Source organism: Meles meles, chromosome Y (genome assembly GCF_922984935.1).
Source record: "Meles meles chromosome Y, mMelMel3.1 paternal haplotype, whole genome shotgun sequence".
NCBI lineage: Eukaryota > Metazoa > Chordata > Mammalia > Carnivora > Mustelidae > Meles > Meles meles.
In genome coordinates, this window is record NC_060088.1 from 8,938,802 (window position 1) to 8,955,480 (window position 16,679).

Consider the following 16,679-nt stretch of genomic DNA (forward strand, 5'->3'; position numbering starts at 1 on the left):
TTTGCTTCTTAGGGTAGGTCTATATTACTATATACTTCACCCCTAGGACCACTTTTGTTGCATCTCAAAGGGTTTGGTTGTTTGCATTTTAATTTTTGCTTGTTTTCATATACTTTTCAATTTCTTCTTTGATATATTTGTTGACTCATTTATTGTTTATTAGCATGATATTTAACCTCCATGTACTTGTGGTCCTTCCAGATTTCTTCTTGTGTTTGATTTCTGGTTTCATTGCATTATGGTGGGGAAAAAAAAAAAAACAACACGGTATGATTTCTATATATCTGAATTTGTTGAAGATGGCTTGTGACCCAGTATGTCATCTATTCTGGAGAATGCTCCATGTTCACCTGAAAAGAATGTGTATTATGCCTTTTCAGGATGGAATATTCACAGTATACCTCTTAAGTTCATTTGGTCCAATGTATCATTCAATGTCATTGTCCCCTTGTTGATTTTCTGTTTGGGTAATGTGTCCACCTAGATAAGTCAGGTGTTGAATTCCCCTACTACTATTGTACTATAAAGGGTTAGTTCCTTTATGTTTGTTATTAACTGCTTTTGTCTTGGGGGTGCTCCCATGTTGAGTGCATAAATATTTACAATTGTTCTATAAATTCTTGTTGAACTCTCTCCTTTATTATTACTTAGTGTCCTTTTTTGTCCCTGTTTAGAGTTTTTGTTTTAAAGTGTGCTTTGTCCAATGCAAGTATTGTTGCTCCAGCTATGTTTTGATGTTCTTTGCACAAATGTTTATCTACCCTGTCGCTTGCAATCTTCAGGCATCTGTGGGAGGCCGCAATAAGGCTTGGGATGAGGACCACACCAGGCCCTGACTTGCATCTCCTTTAAAGTCCAAATAGCCTAACAAAAGGCTTAGGATGAAATAACTGAGTAGCACTGAGAAAGGGTCTGTGCTATGTGTTGTGCGCTCACCTACATGACTTCCCACATGTAGTTAGCTTTAAACACAATTCAGACGGGGTTATAAATCCTTAACTGGTCCTTGACGTCCCAGTACAAGCTTGTAAATTACTCTCGGGTTTGTTGTTACTTCTTGAATCAATATTGAAACAATGTTTTAGCTCCAGCCTTTTGGCGTCATGAAGTCTGTGTGTAGTCATTTACGAGATTGATTAGGGGAACTGATTACGGGAACCTGTGGTTGTTTAGCTAGACACAGATGCATTGCTTCTCTTATTGTAGAACTACTATATATATATGGCCATAATGCCTCTAATAAACTCAGCACTGTTGGACATCCTCCTCAGTGCTCCTCCTGCCCCCATCTCTTTGTTTCTTTGTCTCTCTCTCACCATCCTCTTACCCTCTTGTTCCTGTTCGTGTTGTCACGCCGGCCGCGACAGGCGTCCTTAAGTCTAAAATAAGTCTCTTCTGGGCAGCATATTTTAGAGTCTTACTTTTGTATCTCACTGTCACCATATGTCTTTTGATTGGAGCAGTTTGTCCATTCACATTCAAAGTAACTATGGGTAGGTATTTATTGTTGTCATTTAAAACTATGGAGCTCTTCATAAATTTTGGTGTCATCCTTGTGTAGGGGTATGCTAATCTTCTCTGTATTTTCTAATTTTAGTGTGTGTGCTGCCAAAGCAATCACCATTTTGTTTCTTAAATGACTCATTTCTTCCCTTCCTTAGTATATTGCATTTTAACATATACTGTATTTCTCTATATATTACATATGGGATATAAAAATAGTGGTTTTATGTATATTTGCATACATGTTGTATATTGTTCTATTTTGTACTTTCTTTTGGGGTTTGCATTAGAGTCTGCAATATACATTGACAATTCATATGACTCTACTTTCAAATAATGTATTCACTTCACAGGTCTTACAAATTCTTTATGAAAAATTTCCCAATTCCTCCCTCTCATCTCTAGTACCAGTATTCTCCTTCATTTAACTTATACACTAGCTTACATAATCATATATACTATCACTATTATTATTTTGGCCAAACTGTTATCTGTTATACAGTTTTGAAAAATGAGTTATTTTACCCTCACTTATCCACTTCATATTATCTTCTAATACTCTTACTTTGTGTGTAACTGTTTCAGACATATATCATTTTTCATATTAAAAAAAAACTTCTTTTTTAAAAAATCATCCAAGGTAGATCTACTGAGAACTACTTTCAATTTTTAAGAAAATATTTCCCCTTTACTTTTGAAGAATTTCACATGGCACAAAATTCTAGTTTGGTGGGACTTCTTTATTCTTGCATGGTTGCTGAGAAGATGAATGTAATTCTTATATTACTCCTCTATCGTTAATTCTGCCCTCTGGCTTCTTCAATAATTTTTATCTTTAAATTTTTGCAGTTAAATATAATGGGCCTAGAATTAGGCTCAGGGCACTTTGGGACTTTTGGTCTTGTGTCTGGCATTAATGGGGGGGGGGTGCACAAGTTACATCGTAATTATTTCAAATATTGCTTGTGATCCTTTTCCCCAACCTGACCCTTTATCTGGTATTCCCTTTATACCTAAGTTATACCTTATCTGTTCACCTGTTTACTTATTGGTTTTCTAACCCTGTGTCATCCACACTGATTGTCCAGGAACTTTTTAACTGTAGTACAGTTTTTCCTACCTTAGCACTGGTTTCCAAAGTAGTTTGTTTTTATGGGATTTACCCCAATAAGTTGTCATTTTCTGCATGTGCCTATTTCTAATGTTTTCCGTGGTAGACTGGTCTGTGACCTTGTTTCTCTGAGGGATCTATGAAGAGGTGATGGTTTTTCAGTCTGTCCAGTTTTTTATGTGTTGGCATGAAGTGGTGAGTAGAATTTTCCCTTTTTGGAGACTGAATATGAACAAAATATTTAAGCACAAATTCCTTGAAGAGGTTATAATGAGAGCCAGCCATATACTTACTAAGCTAATCCTTAATAGATTTCCAAGAACATAAATCAGAGGTCAACCATAAATGGCCACACCCAACCCACCACCTGATTTTTCTAAGTATAATCTTAGAGCAATGACGACATGCTGATTTTTACAACGTATGGTGGTGGTTGTTTTCACATTAACAAAGGCAGAGTTGAGCAGATATGACAGAGAGCCTTCATATGCCCTGTAAAAGATAACAGATAATTTCAATATGACCTTTTAGAGACAAAGGTCTCTGGACCCTTGATCAAAAATTTTAGTGATATACCCGGGAAATGATTGTGGAAAGGACAAGAAATGAGAGAAAATTACTTTTTCATCTTTACACGTTATTATCTTATATAAAGAAACATGATATTGACCCTTTAGTGGCACTCAGCTTTCCTATAATGTGTCAGATGATAACATAAAAATCTCTGAGACAAGTCTGTAGATACTGGTGGAATAACTCAATTTTGTATACATATACATGGATGTATTTATTTATTTATTTATTCCATTTTCACTTTTTTAAAATTTCTTTTCAGCATAACAGTACTCATTGTTTTTGCACCACACCCAGTGCTACATTCAATACGTGCCCTCCCTATTACCCACCACCTGGTTCACCAACATCCCACTCCCTGCCCCTTCAAAACACTCAGGTTGTTTTTCAGAGTCCATAGTCTCTCATGGTCCATCGCCCCTTCCAATTTCCCACAACTCCTTCTCCTCTCCATCTCCCCATGTCCTCCATGTTCTTTGTCATGCTCCACAAATAAGTGAAACCATATGATACTTGACTCTCTCTGCTTGACTTATTTCATTCAGCATACTCTCTTCCAGTCCCGCCCATGTTGCTACAAAAGTTGGTTATCATCCTTTCTGATGGAGTCATAATACTCCATTCGTTTATATGGACCACATCTTCCTTATCCACTCGTCCGTTGAAGGGCACCATGGTTCTTTCCACAGTTTGGCAACCGTGGCCATTTCTGCTATAAACATTGGGGTACAGATGGCTCTTCTTTTCACTACATCTGTATCTTTGGGGTAAATACCCAGTAGTGCAATTGCAGGGTCATAGGAAAGCTCTATTTTTAATTTCTTGAGGAATATCCACACTGATCCATGGATGTATATACTTAAATACCATACATTTTTGTTTTTGGCAAATGACTGAGAAAACAAATTCATACGGATTTCTAAACAGTAAAACTAACGTCTTCCAAACTTCTCACTTTATTCAAATTCTGCCTTGTAATCATTTTTAAAAATACCTTATTGTACATAAAATATGCTAAATGTTTTATCTATGTAACACACTTTAAAACACTTTTCGCACTAGAAAGGATACTTGACAAATGTCTCCACTACCACAGATATATCTATGCTTACGAAGTTGGAACCTGGGAAAAACTGGATATGCTCCCTAAAAGAGAAACACAGTACTAGCCACACCACCTAAATCATGGCATTATAAATTTTGTCAATATTGAATCAGACTTTCCAAAATATCAAGTATTGTGCTAGTCTGCTGACTTAGCTGACCAAAACCCTTCCCAAACATGCAAAGCCTGGCAATATCTAAAATGAAAACATTAAATTTAAAAACAGATGATTATTCTAGAACATGTACTCCAGTGGGTACTATTTTCAAGTGGGAGTAACAAAGCTGACTGCATATCAATTATGACTACCAAATACAGAGAATGACTTCAAAATATACCAGAATTTGCATCAGATAATTTCTATTCTTTCAAAGCAGCTTAACTTTCAAATCACATTTGCTCTAATTACATGCCATGCAACATCTCTCTGGCCCTAGTTATTTTTTTCAATCATTAAACAGAATTAAGACTTGAGTATCATTAAAGTCTCTTCTATTCTGGATTCCATAATCTGCATTTGTTCAACATTTAAAATGGTTCTCTTTCAAATATGTAGAACCCATAATCCATTTCTTAATTACTCTACTTGCTGACCTTTTCAATAGTGCAGTATTTAGTATGGGGAGTACTTAATAGAGTCACAGTGTCAAATTAACAAATATAGAGAATAACCTAGGTTGTACGCATAGACTAACTTTTTAAAAAGTAACATAACAATTCAGTTGTTTACCAAGTGATGAATGGAAAAAATATTGCATATGTGTATAATAATGTTATTTAGCTGTAAAAATGAGAATTATCCATTTAGAATAGGAGTAAACCTTGAAAACATGCTAAGAGAAGTAGAACACAGAAGATTAAATATTATATAATTTCTTTCGTATGAATAACCCAAAATGGTCAAATCTGAAAGAGATAAAGTGATTGGTAGTTGACAGGGACCCAGGGCACACAGAAAAATGCAGAATTATTGGTTAATGACTATACGTTTTCTTTTTGAATTATACATTTCATTTGAAATGTTAAATGGGAGAACTGTATGTGGAGCATTTGTATACTTAAGAAAATTATGATGTCACTGTTATACTGACCCAGTTTTGAAACTATCATTATCTAAAATACATGGGTCATGCATAAATTATTTTGTGGTCCATTTCTTTAATCCTGTTTATTTCTGTTCTGAAACCCATTTGGTTCTTGCCATGAATGTAGGCAATTCAGAAAAAATCTAATAAATAGAGGGTCAAAATGGTGGGGAAGTAAGTGGAGGCGCCTTTTCAACCTGTACCCTAAAGTGAGCTGATTACCTACCAAAGAACTCCAATCACCCATTAAATCAGTCTGAGATCAGAATTATACACGTCTGGATCTCTACAGGAGCAGAAGACACCAGTGGCAGGTAAAGCAGAGTAGGAATGTTGGACTGATATAAGAAGATAAACAAAAGGGGGAGGGAGCCACCAGAGGCCACCGATTGGAAAGTAATACCCCAATACGAGAGTGCCCTGTGTCTGGGGACCAGCATTAGCTTGGAGTCTTGTTGAAAGCACTCAAAAAAAAAAAAAAAGAGCAAAGGATTGCAGGGGGATATTGTGGGAATCTGGGCAGTTAGGGACAGGGGCTTAAGTCCCCAGACCCAGGACAGCCTCCCCTGCTGCTGAGCCAGAGAGAGTGCCGTGGAGAAAGCAGGTCTTGGTCCCTGAGCCTCCAGCATGCCTGAATCGGCAGCACCCCTGAGAATGCGTTGGGTCCAGTTCCCGAGAGACGCGGGGAGCCCAGCCAGATGGCATTCCCGAACCCGTGCGTCCCACACGCTCCCCTGGGAGATATGCACACAGGTATTAGCCTGGAGCTCTGGCATTCTGAAAAACAGGGATTACCTTCCTGGGACAGCAGGAAAATCTCAGGGTGTGATCACCGCTTGGAACCTCTCTGGAGGTCTGGAGCTGCCCAGACAGCCGCCACTGCCATGGTTTTGGGTACAAGGAGGAGATCCTGCATCCCCAGGGATCGTGACTCAGAACCTACTATGCCAGAAGCTCTGCAGAGCTTTCTGAGGCTTCTCTGTAGGATGGATGTCTGGGTGCCATTTGCTCTCCTCTAAACCTCCAAAAACCATCAAAAGCTGTCAAGATGAGAGAAAACAGATGAACGAACATAAAAACCTCCAGAGAACAAAAGCCTGAAAAAAACGGTTTCCTCATAGCCCAACCCCTTGAGGGGGACTGGAGGACCTAATTCAGAGAACATCATTGTCTGAAAACCCACGTGGCAGGCCCCTCCCCCAGAAAACCAACTGGGAAGGAAGAAAAAAAAAAAAAAGATGACAAGAGAAAAACCACCACTACTTCATTAAAACAACTTTTATTTTTAACTCTTTACCAATATTCTGGTTCTTTTTATTTATACATAGAGATAATTTTTAGCCTATTTACCATAACATTGAGATGTCCAGTACATCAAATTCCTTAATAACCTTCTAACCTGAACTTTTTATTACATACACCCGTGTTTTCCTTTTGCTTTTCTATTAATTTTATTTTTTTTTAATTTCAATTTAGTTTGGTCTAGTTTATTCTTTTTAATTTTTATTTTCTAATATACATATAGAGTGAAACTTCAAGGTAATCCCCTTTCCCCAATCAATGCTACCCCTATAGGTAAACCAATTTTTAATCCCCCTTTATCTTAGGAAAGTTGAGTCCTTTAACAAAAACATCAAGATACCTCCAGAAAGAATCAAATAACCTTCCTCGCCCACACTGAGAATTTATAACCACTCTCCATCTTTTCCTTCTGCCAGTGTTTCTGTGTATTTGTGTTTGTCCTGATAGTATATAAATATTATACTTGGGTTCTTTCTGATGAGGTTCTTCCTTTTTTTTCCTGCTTTTATATATATATTTTTTCTTGTCATATACTTTTAACAGTCTTTTTGTTTGCCTGTTTTTATTTGTATAATTCATAAATCTTACCTTGGGCCCATTTGGGCTGAGCCTTCTCCTTTATCTTCCCTTTTTTTCCTCTCTCTCTCTCTTTCTTCTTCTTTTTACTTTTCTTTCTTTTCTTTTTTTTTTTTTTTTTTGTCTCTCTCTTCTCTATTTCTTTTTCTTTTCTTTTTCTCTCATTTGGGTGGGGAATCCTGATTGCACAGAAGCATTCCAGGGTGCACCTTGACTGCACCACAATCAATACATCCAGCTGCATCTGTTCAGTCATTTCTTATCAAAATGACTAGGAGGAGAAATACCCAACAAAAGAAAAATGCAGAAGATGGACCTTCTGCAACAGAGCTAATAGCTATCAACTTAGACAATATGTCAGAAAAAGAATTCAGGCTAACAATTATCCAAGCAATAGCTAGGTTGGAGAAAGCCATGGATGACCAAACAGAATTGATTAGGGCAGGACTGAAAGCCACCAGGGATGATGTTCACAATGTTAGGGCAGAACTGAAAGCCACCAGGGATGATGTTCAAAATGCTCTCAATGAATTCCAATCTAATCTAAATTCTCTAAAAGCTAGGGTAACTGAGACAGAAGATAGAATTAGTGATCTGGAGGACAAACAGATAGAGAGAAAGGATCAGCAGGAGGCCTGGAACAAACAGTTCAGAAGCCATGAAAACAGAATCAGGGGAATAAATGATGCCATGAAACATTCCAACGTCAGAATTATTGGAATCTCTGAAGGGGAGGAAAAAGTAGAGGTCTAGAAGATAGAGTGGAAGAAGTTGTCTATGAAAATTTTCCCAATCTCACGAATGGAAACAATGTTCATGTACAAAGGCAGAGTCGTTTTGCCCCAAGATATTAGATTCTCAAAAGTCCTCATGACACCTGATAGTTAGAATGAGGAATTAATGCTTCTAGACAGACCCTCTTAAAAGCAGCTAGGACAAAGAGTCTCCTTACATACAGTCGAAAGCCCATTAGAATAACGTTAGACCTGTCCACAGAGACCTGGCAAGCCAGGAAGAGTTGGCAAAATATATTCCGAGTACTAAATGAGAAGAACATGCAGCCAACAATACTCTACCCAGCAAGACTGACATTCAAAATGGATGGAGAGATAAAGAGTTTCCAAGACTGGCAAGGCTTAAAAGACTAGGCAACCACCAAGCTGACACTGCAGGAAATATTAAGGGAGGTTATATACAGGTGAAAAAATCCTAAGAATATCATTGAACAGAAATAGAGACAATCTACAGACAGAAAGACTTCAAAGGTAACACGATGTCAATCACAACCTATCTATCAAAAATCACTCTCAATGTGAATGGCCTAAACACACCCATAAAACAACACAGGGTTGCAGATTGGATAAAACGACAGGACCCATCCATATGTTGTCTACAAGAGACCCATTTTGAACCTAAGGATACACACAGACTGAAAGTGAAGGGATAGAGAAGCATCTTTCATACCAATGGGCCTCAAAAGAAGGCCAGGGTAGTGATTCTCATATCAGATAAATTATATTTTAAACTAAAGACTGTAGTCAGAGATACAGAAGGACACTACATCACTCTTACAGGGACTACCCACCAAGATGATCTAACAATTGTAAATACCTATGCCCCCAATATGGGAGCAGCCAATTACATAAGAAAACTATTAATCAAGATAAAGAGTCACATTGATATGAATACATTGATAGTAGGAGATCTTAATACGCCTCTCTCAGTAATATATAGATCATCGAAACAGAAAATCAATAAAGAATTAAGAGCATTGAATGAAACACTGGACCAGATGGACCTCATAGACATATAAGAACATTCCACCCTAAAACTACAGAATACTCACTCCTCTCAAGTGCACATGAAACCTTCTCCAGAATAGACCACATACTCGGTCACAAAGCAGAACTCAACTGATACCAAAAGACTGACATTATTCCCTGCATATTCTCAGATCACAATGCTTTGAAACTGGAGCTCAAACACAAGAAAAAGTTTGGAAGGAACTCAAACATCTGGAAGCTAAAGACCACCTTCCTTAAATATGCATGGATCAAGCAGGAGATCAGAGAAGAACTTAAACAATTCATGGAAACCAATGAGAATGAAGACACTTCGGTCCAAAACCTATGGGATACAGCAAAGGCGGTTCTAAGGGAGAAATACATACCATCCAAACCTCCCTCAAAAACACTGAAAAATCCAGAATATACCAGCTCTCTCTACACCTTAAAGAACTGGAGAATCAACAACAAATCAAACCAACTCCACATGCAAGAAGGGAAACGATCAAGATTAGAGCAGAGATCAAGGAGGTAGACACCAGAGAAACAGTAGAACATATCAATGAAACTAGAAGCTGGTTTTTTGAAAGAATCTATAAGATCGACAAACCATTGGCCACACTAATCCAGAAGTAAAGAGAGGAAGCCCAAATTAATAAAATTATGAATGAAAAGGGAGAGATCACAACTAACACCAAGGAAATAGAAACAATCATCAGATATTATTACCAACAGTTATATGCCAATAAGCTAAGCAACCTGATGAAATGGATACATTCCTGGAAAACTACAAACTCCCAAAATTGAACCAGGAAGAAATTGACAACCTGAATAGACTGATATCTAGTACCGAGATTGAAGCAGTGAACAAAAACCTCCCCAAAAACAAGAGCCCAGGACCTGACGGATTCCCTGGGGAATTCTACCAAACTTTCAAAGAAGAAATAGCACCAATTCTCCTGAAGATGTCTCAAAAAATTGAAGCAGAAGGAAAACTTCCAGACTCTTTTTATGAAGCCAGCATTACGCTGATCCCCAAAGCAGGCAAAGACACTACCAAAAAGGAGAATTTCAGACCAATATCAGTGATGAATATGGATGCTAAGATTCTCAACCAGATCCTAGCAAGCAGGATCCAGCAGCACATTCAAAAGATTATCCACCATGACCAGGTGGGATTCATCCCTGGGTTGCAAGGTTGGTTCAACATTCGCAAATCAATCAATGTGATAGAACACATCAATAAGAGAAGAGAGAAGAACCACATCGTCCTCTCAATTGATGCAGAAAAAGCATTTGACAAAAATCCAGCATCCGTTCCTGATTAAATCGCTTCAAAGTATAGGGATAGAGGGAACATTCCTGAACATCATCAAATCTATCTATGAAAGACGCACAGTAAATATCATCCTCAATGGGAAAAAGCTTGCAGCCTTCCCGTTGAGATCAGGAACAGACAAGGATGCCCACTCTCTCCACTCTTGTTAAACATAGTATTAGAACTCCTAGCAACAGCAATCAGACAACAAAAAGAAATAATGGTATCCTAATTGGCAATGAAGAAGTCAAACTCTCTCTCTTCACAGATGACATGATTCTTTATATGGAAAACCCCAAAGACTCCACCCCCAAACTACTAGGACTCATACAGCAATTCAGTAACGTGGCAGGAGACAAAGTCAATGTATAGAAATCAGTGGCTTTCTTATACACTAACAACGAAAATACAGATAGGCAAATTTGAGAATCAATTCCATTTACTATAGCACCAAGAACTACAAGATAACTGCGAATTAACCTAACCAAAGTGGTAAAGGATCTGTACTCGAGGAACTACAGAACACTCATGAAAGAAATTGAAGAAGACACAAAAAATGGAAGACTGTTCCATGCTCTTGGATCGGAAGAATAAACATTGTTAAAATGTCTATACTGCCTAGCGCAATCTATACTTTTAATGCCATTCCGATCAAAATTCCACCGATATTTTTCAAAGAGCTAGAGCAAATAATCCTAAGATTGGTATGGAATCAGAAGAGACCCCGAATTGCTAAGGAAATGTTGAAAAACAAAAACAAAACTGGCGGCATCACTTTACCAAATTTCAAGCTTTACTACAAAGATGCGATCACCAAGACAGCCCAGTTCTGGCATAAAAACAGACACATAGACCAGTGGAACAGAGTGGAGAGCCCAGACATGGACCCTCAACTCTATGGTCAAATAATCTTCAACAAAACAGGAAAAAATATACAATGGAAAAAAGACATTCTCTTCAATAAATGGTGCTGGGGAAACTGGACTGCTATATGTAGAAGACTGAAACTCGACCCTTCCCTTACACCGTACCCAAAGATAAACTCGAAATGGATAAGAGACCTCAACGTGAGACAGGAATCTATCAGAATCCTAGAGGAGAACATAGGCAGTCACCTCTTCGATATCAGCCACAGCAACTTCTTTCAAGAGATGTCTCCAAAGGCCAAGGAAACAAAAGCAAAAATGACCTTTTCGGACTTCAAGATCAAAAGCTTCTGCACAGCAAAGGAAACAGTCAACAAAACAAAAAGGCAACCCACGGAATGGGAGAAGATATTTGCAAATGACAGTACAGACAAAAGGTTGATATCCAGGATCTATAAAGACCTCCTCAAACTCAACACACACAAAACAGATAATCATATCAAAAAATGGGCAGAAGATATGAACAGACACTTCTCCAATGAAGACATACAAATGGCTATCAGACACATGAAAAAGTGTTCATCATCACTAGCCATTAGGGAGATTCAAATTAAAACTACATTGAGATACCACCTGACACCAGTTAGAATGACCGAAAATATCAAGACTGCAAACAACATGTGTTGAAGTGGATGTGGAGAAAGATACAGATGTATCCCAAAAATACAGATGTCATGAAAAGAAGGGCCATCTGTACCCCAATGTTTATAGTAGCAATGGCCACAGTCGCCAAACTATGGAAAGAACCAAGATGCCCTTCAATGGATGAATGGATAAGGAAGATGTGGTCCATATACACGATGGAGTATTATGCCTCCATCAGAAAGGATGAATACCCAACTTTTGTAGCAACATGGACGTGACTGGAAGAGATTATGCTGAGCAAAATAAGTCAAGCAGAGAGAGTCAAGTATCATATGGTTTCACTTATTTGTGGAGCATAACAAAGAACATGGAGGACATGGGGAGGTGGAGAGGAGAAGGGAGTTTGGGGGAGATGGAGAGGAGAAGGGAGTTGTGGGAAATTGAAAGGGAGATGAACCATGAGAGAATATGGACTCTGAAAAACAACCTGAGGGTTTTGAAGGGGCATGGGGTGGGAGGTTGGGGAACCAGGTGGAAGGCAATAGAGAGGGCACGTATTGCACGAACACTGGGTGTGGTGCAAAAACAATGAGTACTGTTACGATGAAAATAAATTAATTAATTAAAAAAATAAAAAAATATTAAAAGTTAAAAAAAAAAAGAAAAAAGAATATAAAGCAAAAGAAATACCCAAATCTGATGAAAATCCTCAATCTACACATCTGGCCAGCTAAACAAGCTCAAATTAAGGCAAAACTCAAAGGGGTCCACACAGATCCTGTGCATGTTATATTATCTAGCAAAAGGAATGTTACAAATATGATAAGATTAAGAGCCTTGAGATGAGGAAATTATATTGTGTTATTCGAGCAGTCTCGACATGTTCCTTGGAAGAGGAATGCAGGTGAAGTCATAGAAGAGAAAGACATAAAAAAGAAAAGAGCCATGGAGTGATGAAATTGAAGATAAAGAGGCCATGAGTGCATGAATACAGGAGGCTGCTAAATTGAAAGTGTCAAGAATATGTGTTATCCCAGCAGAGACTCTAGCTGAGCCAGCCCTGCTGACACCTTGATTTCAGCCCAGTAAAATGAGTTTTAAGTTTCTGATATTCAGAAGAGTTAAGAGAATAATTTGTGTTGTTTTACCCCTATCTATTTGTGGAAATTGGTTACAACAATAAGAGTGAATTAATGCAGTAATTATTTCTCTCTTATCTAATATGAACCCCTTGTGTACAGAGAAAAAAATTATAAATCCATGCTGGTGGGAATACAGTGTACAAAGATGTCATTTGTGATAACAAAAAAAGGTGAAGACACAAAGAATCAAAGTTTATACATATTTTTTAAATGAGGCTGGCATTAAATCAATCGAATATGTCAATTTTAATCTCCAAGGCAACTCCTAATAGAATGATCCTAAAATATTTAGTAATAAATCCAGAACTAAGACAACAAAAATGAACAAAAAAACCTAAGACATTTAAACAAACCCTTAGATATTTAAAATGGTTCACTAGGAAATATCCAGTTAAAAGACAGAGATTGCTTATTCTCACTGTTTTTATTCAACAGTGTACTGAAAGTCCTAGCCATAGCAATCCAACAAGAGAAAGAAATAAAACGCATCCAAGTTGGTAAAGAAGAAAAACTTCCACTATTTGCAGATGACATGATACTATGTAGCGAGAACTCAAAGACTCCCCCCAAAAGCTACTAAACTAATAAATGAATTCAGTAAAATTGCAGGATACAAAGTTAATATACAGAAATTAGTTGCATTTATATACACAAAGTAGCAGATAAGGAAATTAAGAAAATAATCCCCATTTGCAATCGCACTATACAGAATAAAATGCTTAGGAATGAATTTAAGCAAGAAGGTAAAAGACCCGTACCCTCAAAACTGTAGAACACTGATGAAAGAAATTGGAAGGCATGCGTCGCATGGAACACTGCATGTTATATATAAACAATAAATCTGGAACACTGCATCAAAAACTAATGATATATTTTATGGTGACTATCATAGGACAATTAACAAAAAAAGAGAGAGAGAAATTGAAGGCAATACTAAACAAATGCAAAGATACTCCATGCTCATGGATAGGAAGAAATGATATTGTTAAAATGTCCATACTACCTATGGCAACCTACAGATTGAATATAATCCCTACCAATCCTTATCAAATCAAATCCCTATTAGCATTTTCACATGACTAGGATAATCCTAAAATTTTTATGGAACCATAAAAGATGCTGAATACGCAAACCAATCTTGAGAAGGAGAACGAGGATGGAGGTTTCACGATCTCAGATTTCATGGTACACTATGAAGTTATGGAAACAGTATGGTACTGGCACAAAACAATGCACACATAGGTCAGTGGGAAAGTTTAGAGATACCAAAACTAAACCCACAGTTGTATTGCCAATTTACCTACAAGGAAGGAGATGAGAATATGCAATAGAGAAAAGACAGTCTCTCCAGTGAATGCTGTTTGGAAGACTGGACAGCTTGTAAAAGAATGAAATTGGACCACTTTTTTACACCATACACAAAAATAAACTCAAAATGGATGAAAGGACAAATGCGAGACCTAACATCATAAAATTCTGAGAAAATAACATAGGGAGTAATCTCTTGGGCACAGACCTTAGCAATGTGATGTGTCCTTAGGCAAAGGAAACAACAGCAAAAATAAACCATTGGGACTACACCACACTAAACATTTTTGTTTCACAAAGGAACCCTCCAATAAAATGAAGAAGCAGCCGACAGAATGGGAGGGGACATTTTCAAATAATATATCTGGTAAGGGTTAATATCCAAAATGTACAGAGAACTCTTCCAACTCAACACCAAAAATACTACTCCTCCAAATAAAGAGACAGAGAGAGGAGCTGAATAGACATTTTCCCATAGAAGACATACAAATAGCCAACTGGCACAGGAAAAGATGCTCAACATCACTCATCATCACGGAAATACAAATCAAAACCACAATGAGATACCGCCTCCCGCTTGTCAGAATGGCTAAAATCAACAACACAGGAGACAACAAATGTTGGCTGAGATGTGGAGAAAAGGGAACACTTACGTACTGTTGGTGGAAACGAAAACTGGAAAATGGTATAGATGTGGAGGGCATTATGTTAAGGGAAATGAGTCAGAAAGAGAAAGACAAATGTCATATGATTTCCCTTATATGAGAAATCTAAAGAGAGCTAACTAACAAAAAACAGAAGAGAGTTGTAAGTACAGAGAACAAACTAATGGAGGCGATTTGGGCAGATGGGTAAAGCAGGTGAAGAGGATTAAGACATAGAAAAGTCCAATCATAAAATAAATATACCACAGGGATGAAAATTATAGCATAGGGAATGTAGTCCTTATTATAATAATTTTGTATGGTGATAGAGGGTAACTATGCTTATCTTGGTGAGTACTGTGCAATGTATAGAATTGCCAAATCACTGTATTACACACCTGAAACTAATATAATATTGTATGTCAATAATACTTCAATAAAATAAAGTAGGTATCTATTCAAGAGAAAAATTGTAAGTGAAAGTCTAAGCAGAATGGATGATCCAACTGTATGCTGTCTAAACCAAATGGCAGAGTCAGACTAACAGATTCAGCTCAAAAGATGTTATAAAAAGTTCCGCGCATGTAGTAACCAAAGGCATGCAGTGGTGGATATATTGTTAGCAGACAAAGCAGACTTTAAGTAAAATATTTTACTACAAAGAAGGACATTATATACTGGTAAGAAGGTCTACCTGTCAAAAGATACAAGAATTATAAACATGCCTACCTAACAACAGAGTTCCAAATATCTGAGTCAAAAACAGACAAAATTTGAGAGGGAAATGGTTAACTATATCCAAAGAGGGACACAAGAACAAAAGGTCACTGGTGAACTAGAAGATATAAACACTATTATAACCCACCAGGGCTAACAGGCATATACAGAACACTACCACCACCAATAGAATACACATTCTTCTGAAATGCACATTCAGTATTTCCCCAGATGGGCCATATGCTAGATCATACATAAATTTCAATAATTTAAATGGATTGAAATCATAGCAAATATGTTCTCTCGCCACAATGGAATGAATCTAGAATCAGTAATGGAAGGAAATTCTGGAAATTTAGAAATATGTGTAAATGAAACAACCCATCCTTAAATACTCAGTGGGCCAAAAAAGAATACACAAGGGAAATTAGAAAATACCTTGAAATAAATGAAAATGAAAACACAATATGTAAAACAGCATGGGGTGCAACAAAAGCAGTTTCAAAAAAAAAAAAAAAATTGTAGCTGTAAACGCCCACATGAGGAAAAAAGATCTCAAATCAATTACCCAAACTCACATCTCAAGAAACTAGGAGTAAGAAATTATAACCACAAGACAAAAAGAGATTAAAAAAGAAAAAAAAAAGAAAAAGAGGAGAATAACAAAGGCTAAGATGTAAATAAAAATTAGAGAGAGTAAACAGAGCAGAGAAAATCAACAAAAGTCAAAAGTTGGGTCTTTAAAAAAGTTAACAAAACTGACAAACATTAGGTTAGACGAAAAGGGGAAAAAATAGAGATGACTCCATTACTAAAACCAGAAGGAATAAGGACATCACTAGGAACTTTACTGAAAAAAAATTAAAAGACTATACTAGGTATACTTATATGTCCACAAATTACTTTTTAAAAATCTGATATGAGTTTAATATCCAAAATATATAAAAATCACTAAATATATCATCACTAATCAGGTCAATAACAACAACAAAAAAATAGC

General features: G+C 37.1%; 1 non-coding gene across 1 annotated transcript; it reads right to left on the minus strand.

The window, feature by feature from the left end:
* Positions 1-1,516: 1,516 nt before the first annotated feature.
* Positions 1,517-1,621, minus strand: LOC123935960. The gene has a single exon (XR_006817041.1). It is a non-coding gene; the product is annotated as a U6 spliceosomal RNA (small nuclear RNA).
* Positions 1,622-16,679: the final 15,058 nt, after the last annotated feature.